The sequence below is a fragment of the Mus caroli genome, chromosome 6 (assembly GCF_900094665.2).
Source record: "Mus caroli chromosome 6, CAROLI_EIJ_v1.1, whole genome shotgun sequence".
Lineage (NCBI taxonomy): Eukaryota > Metazoa > Chordata > Mammalia > Rodentia > Muridae > Mus > Mus caroli.
The window spans coordinates 88,565,326-88,571,813 of NC_034575.1; the positions used below are offsets into that span (position 1 = coordinate 88,565,326).

General features: G+C 43.3%; 1 protein-coding gene across 3 annotated transcripts in view; it reads right to left on the reverse strand.

The window, feature by feature from the left end:
* Prickle2 (prickle planar cell polarity protein 2) overlaps nucleotides 1–6,488 on the reverse strand; it is a 344,729-nt gene that overhangs the window by 158,525 nt on the left and 179,716 nt on the right. The window contains exon 1 of one of the 3 annotated variants that reach the window (XM_021164854.2): nucleotides 3,167–3,446. The exons of the other annotated variants lie outside the window; for them this stretch is intronic. The gene's annotated coding sequence lies outside the window, so the exon portion shown is untranslated. Of the gene's footprint in view, nucleotides 1–3,166; nucleotides 3,447–6,488 lie in introns of those variants that run through there. 3 annotated transcript variants of the gene reach the window in all.

Genomic DNA, 6,488 nt, shown 5'->3' on the forward strand with positions numbered 1-6,488 from the left:
TGTGGCCCACAGGTTGAGAACAGTTGTTATAAAAGAACACACAAAAAAGCAAAAGCCTTGCATTTTAACCAAATATTAAATATCTTAGAAAAATTCTATCTATATTTTAAAGCANGAAAATATATCAAAGAAACCCTTTTACATTACATTGAAATATGANCTTNCACAAAGTATCATCATATTTAACTANGATTGCCAGTCTGTGATTTAGAAGCAAAATTCACTGTTCCCTCTGCTTCTGCCCACTGACATAAGAACACCACGCTGTGTTTATGATCTCCCAGTGTGTCTCATTTTATGACAGAGATAGGAAGGGCTTAATGTGCCTGGGTATTTTTCAAGAATGATTAAGAGAGATATCTTGGGGAATACAGAAACTCCGAGATTTGTTTTTCCAAATTAAAAAGCACAGATCTCTGCACATATAACCACACAGCCCTGAGCTGNACTTCTCCGGTATACCTGGGGGTGGNGGTGGTCTTTGAATTGCCAGTTCTTCTCATGGTTGATGCCCTTCTGGGTAAATCCAACACAGAAGCACTTTGCTGCTTTGCAAATAGTCATATAAAGACCATAAACACCACCACCGAGTTGCTGAGTNCCGGTCAAGCCTTTGCACGNTTNTCATTCCTGNAGATGCCTGTGTCCCCGTGGATAGCAAACACTGTATAAAGGAAATATGGCTAAAGGAAGCCAAGAGTCCTTCCTGCTGAAGATGGTGAGAGGAGGCCAGTGGGAAACAGACTCGATATTATGGCTTTAGAAATAAATTCTCCCTTACAAAGACCAGGCAGGAGCCATACAAGACAGCAAGGCATGGCATCCTATCACTTGAGAGGCTAGGGGTTAGGGATCTTGAGTTCAAAGTCAGCTTGAGCCAATAGGGGAGGCTGTGGATNGGGGAGGACTCAGGAAGAAAGTGTGAGAGGTGAGATGTATTTCAGTTTCTTAAATGAAAGTACAATTCCCAAAATTAACAATAAAGAAAATAAAATAAAAGGCTCATTGATGGAGAAGCTGGAAAGACTTCGTGAGGCTAAAGAGATCAACAAGGAAAGACTGCCTAGTAACAGGGCTTGCTTGTATTACGTGCAGAGCTTCGTACCATCTGAGGCTGACTTGGGAAAATGCTCAAGTCTCCTGGCAATTTCCTGCAGACAGGATGTCCATCGTCTCCAGATACACACACACACACACACACACACACACACACACACACACCACAAAAACCACATAAACCAAACTCAAAGCACACACACACACACACACCACAAAAATCACACAAACCAAACCCACACCACACACACACCACAAAAATCACACAAACCAAACCCACACACCACACACGCACACACACACCACAAAAACCACACAAACCACACCCACATACCACACACCCACATACACACAGAGCCTTCATCAAATGATTTACACTCTAAAAGNCTATCTGCCTTCAGAACAAGAGGTTTTTTTTTTCCTCTTGAAAAGCAGCCATGATTTGTTACTCTAACATAGTGTTCCTTCCTTCAAACAGAAATAAGTCACTTAGGGAGGCCATCCTGATTTCTGCTCTGCATTTCTTGAAACTTTTGTCCAGTTAACAGTTTCCCCTGGCAGCTCCTGAGATGTCCGCTGAGAGCTGGGAAGNCGCCGACTAAGAGCACAGGCTTGTTTTTATATCCCAGAACCTCCTTCTAGGCCCCGTAGGAAGATGTTTTATGGTAGGATGAGCAGAATTAGCTACACATAAATTCTTTACTACTCAGGTCAGTGACACCTTTATCTGAATTGCTTAGTGGTTGGATGATTTGCCAATTGATTTGAAAGAAGAGAGGCACAGATCCTCCCCAAGTGGATTTTTTTTTTCTGTCTCTACAGACTGNGCCATGTCTATCTCTCTAATTACTCAACTAGCTGCCCAGATAAAAGCACGTGTGTGCTCAGAGCAGGGAACCCAAAGTATACAAATGATTCACACCACCTAACCAATTTCGAATACAAGCCAGCCTACCAAAAGAAGGCTGCTGAAGCCAAAAATAATGTAATATGGGAGGAAATGGAACTTGGCAATCCATGCATCAGACGTTACTCCAATTTTGGAAGGCATGTCTTCCAGCTGCTTCCTCTTTAAAAAAGAAAAATAACATAAATAAACTCTGACCCTTTGTATTACCTTCGGACATATTGCTCAGGTACAAACAAGAGAACAGATCGGAGGTGAGGAGCTGCCTGAACACATCTTTTAAATCTAATCTACCCAGAGAACCACCGTCTCTCACCATTAACTTGGCTTCAATTTTCCAGGGTGCAGTTGCCCAAGCCCTGGAGGCTGGAAGCACTGCAGGCTTTATTATTCNCTGCCTCTGAGTCAGCTAACAGGGTGTATGAGATGCTCTGGGCAAACAGGACTGAGCTCCCCATTTCTGCCAGCTGTCTCAAAAAGAGAATGCGTGCACACACACACACACACACACACACACACACACACACACACACCCCTTGCAGACAGCTAGGAAGGGCAGGAGGAGGGGGGACAGCCCCTTCTACCTGGATTCAGAGAGAATACATGTACAAATCTACAGTTGATTAATGCTGGACAGCCACACCAAGGTCCNAGGAGAAGAATTTTTAAGGTCCTAGCAATACTTTCACTTTTAGGGACTGTAAGCTCCAGGCATAAAGGTATGTGGAAAGGCATAAATAATACTGTAAAGGTGATTTAAGAATATGTCTGCCTGTTTAACGGAGCAAGTTGTAAGTTGTTAGCAGTACATACATTTGAAAGTATTTAAAAGAAAGGGAATTATGAGCAAATAAAATACTATTTAAAAATTAAATACCAAGATTAAGCCCCCTTCCCCCAACACACACCAAGTTCTAAAGTAATGCTAACCCTTTCTGGGGATCTTAGGAATCTCAGTGTTGGTTTACAGAGTGGCTATAGGAATGGTGGTGGAAGCGCAGTGGTCCCCAGGTTCTCTGGGCAGAGTACACCACTCAGCTTTTGGGTGGAGGACACTTCTCCTCTCCCCTCCCCTCTACTCTTTCGCCAAGTCACTTTCTTATTGCTAGGTTCCTTCTTGTCCAGGGGAAGACCCTGGGGCTAGAGCCTCTGCTTATGCATCCTGTCTTTATTATTCCCCTATGCCGGGGAGGATCCACTTACCAGGCTGTCTAGCTTGATCCGCTCGCTGGTCACCACTTCGTCTTCACCCCTGAGAAACTGCAGATAGGCAGAAGAACCACTAGGGACCAGCGACAGGGGCAGAGGCTAAGGGTCCCCACGGGATGTTGGCCGCCAAGGGTGCAGAGCCTGAGAGGGCTCTGCAGGGACTGCTAGCGAGAGTGAGGACATTCCCGGGACAGCAGCTGCTCAGGGAGCAGCCCTGGATTCTGAAAATTTCCAGCTCCTGGGAGAGAAGGTCTCCAGACTGCTTGTGGGCAGCTTAAAGGGACTCTGCCCCACCTCCTACAGACGCTCATTGGTGAAACTTCCCAGCTGCGGGCCAATCATAAACCTGTTCCCAAATTGAGATTTAAATCGAAGGGAACTACTGCTTTAAAATTAGAAAGAACCTATGAGCACTCAAACACCATAGTGAAGCAGGACAGAGGCATCAAGGGCCCAAGCGTGCTTAGGTAGCAGAAGAGGCCAGCTGGCTGGCAGAGCAAGTGAGAAGGAAAGAGGGCAGACATACTGGACCAAGTTCCCCACTCCTCCTGGCTACTACAATGTACAATGTACATGCCCTTCCTTTGGGGAAGGAAGCAGTGTGCTCCCAAGTATCTGCTCAATCTGCTTACTCGTTCTCTATACAATTTCACTTTTTTCGTGGCATTGCACCAAGGATGAAAGTTTTACATCCGTCAACCAGATGCCTCACTCTTTCTTTCCCTGTAACACAGTGAGCTACACGTCCCAAGGACATCAGTGGGTGCACAGAGAGACGACTCAAACCCCAGGAGCTGCCCTGACTACAGGCTTNAACTAGAGAATCTAAGTGAGGAGATTAGGTCTGAACACTGGTTTTACTTTCGAGAAAATGGACCCTGGTAAGATAAAAGGAAATAAGGATCGATTGCTGAAAGGACAGCTGTGCTAGGTCATGGAATGATCAATGAAAGATAAAGTCCTTGACCACGAGGAATTCACAGTAGAGTAGAATGATGCGGAATGGGGTGGAAAACAGAGAGATAAATAAGGAATCACATTAAAAGATGCTCAAGGCAAGGCATCTTTTATAGGGCTAGGTGGATTTGCTATAAAATGAAAGTAACTGAAAACCATTATTCCACAAGGGACCTTGGTACACAAATCATGCTATAACCATATATATAATGGGATGCTATATAGCTATGAGAAAAAAAGAAGCAGAGCTAAAACCAATAATGTTAAGTGAACTTCAAATGAACTGTGTTATATATATGCATATATACACAAACATATATATATATGTACATACATATTTCAGAGAGTGAAATGAATAGTTGTTGGCATAAATAAACCTTCAAGTTTTATGCATGTAGATGCATATTATATATGCATGAAACAATTCTAGAAATATGCTTAAGAAAATGGCAAAATTTCTAACAAAGTGTTTCAAAGGCTGAACAGATTCCAGATGGAAAGAAGATTAATATTTTAACACACACTCCTATGTTAAATGCCATGAAAGACAGCTAGAAAATTCTAACTTTTCAACTACCTAGACATGTTACAGGTATACCCAGCCTTTGCGACAGAACACGGCCACCTACAGAAGTCATGCTCAAGAACCTTGCCATCAAATGACAGAGAAAGTCCTCCCCACCCAAATTCTCATCTCTTGGATATGTTTATTTATGACTTTGGGTTAGTTCAATCATAGTTTTCCTGGGGTACATGCAGCCCCTGGGTCAGATGTTCCTGTCAATTAGATAGCAAAAGTTCTTTTAGATTCTCAGCTAATTTATAATAAGAACAGGAAAGCACTCGTGTGGTGAATTAACCTTGAAGAAGCACGTGAGAAACATCCCAACATGAGCAGCGGATATGAGGGAGATGGAGGATGACTCTCTGCTGGGATGAGGTTTGTCTTGGCTCACTGGGAACTGTGATGACCAATACCATCAACTTTACAGCATCTGGAACTGATTAGGAGACCAGAAGACCATCTTCTGGGCATATCTGTGAAGGGCTATCTAGATTATGTTAGAATTTGTCCTTGTCTTTGAGGGAGCTGCTTGATTAGGTTAACAGTGGTGAGAAGACAGGTGGGTCTATCCCTGGGCATAGATGCTAGACTACATTAAGAGGAGAAAGCCGGCTGAACATCAGTATTCACCAGTCCCTGCTTTCTGATTGAAGAAGTGATGTGACCAGCTTCTGACCCCATTCCAGGCCCTTTCCACCATCATGGACTGGGTCCTCAAACTATAAAGCCAAAACAAACCCTTTCCCCTGAAGTTGCTTTCTTCAGAGTACCTTATCATAGAAACAGGCAAAGCAACTAAGACAGGTCTGGATTTTAACGACCATGCAGGAGATCGACAAGGTCTTCCAGGAAGNCTCACTAAGGGCTTCACCTGCAATGAAGACTATTAACCAGGCGAGTGAAATCCCTGTCTCCACATGGGTTCTTGGTGACAGATAAATTTTACTCCAAAAATTAGGAGCCTGGGGCCCAGGGCATTTAGGAATTTGGAGTGTGAAAACTAAAANGGCTGAATCAGGGATTTTTGAAGGAAAACTAACATCAGATCTAGTTTTGTTCATGAAATGCCAAGAAAACCCCACACAGCAATTTTTTAAAAGTGCCTTTAGGGATCTAACTCTCAAATCCGGGCTATGTGCAGATAAGGGAAGCATTGGTTCCTACTGAAAAGCCCTATAACATGCAGAGAACTAACAAAGCCACTAACAAAGTCAGCTCAGAGTATCAGAGACTCAAGAACCAGAGGTCACTCTAAGAAACTGGGGGAAAGGAAGCACTGAAGACGAATAGCTCCAAGAATTTTTATAAAAGGCATTTATAAAACTCACAAATCATCACAGTTCAAGAAGCAGGATGTATCCAAACAAGATAAACAAACAAAGAAAACATTCACATGTATTAATCATTCAAGTAACTATATAGTACATTAATAAAAAAGAAGTAGGGAAAAGTGAGACTNTTTCATAAGGAAGTGTCAGAGGTGAGTGAAGGGGCTCAACGGTTGGGAGGTGGGCANTGGCTGCTCTTCCATACGTGGAGCTGGAAGACATTTCCCTGCTCTTCCATCTGCAAACAAATGAAAATGAGCACCAAGTGACAGCAGGTGCTTATACCCGTACTTCATATAAGGTATCCAGATGGACACCAAAAGGATACAGAGAGCAGAGGGCCATGAAACCAGAGCTCCCTACCATTGGAAATGAAAGATATGCAGAGGAGGTCATCTTGCAAGCCTTATAAGGAAAGGCAGCTTAGTAAAGGCTCCTTAAAGAAAGTACCGAACAAAACACCCAT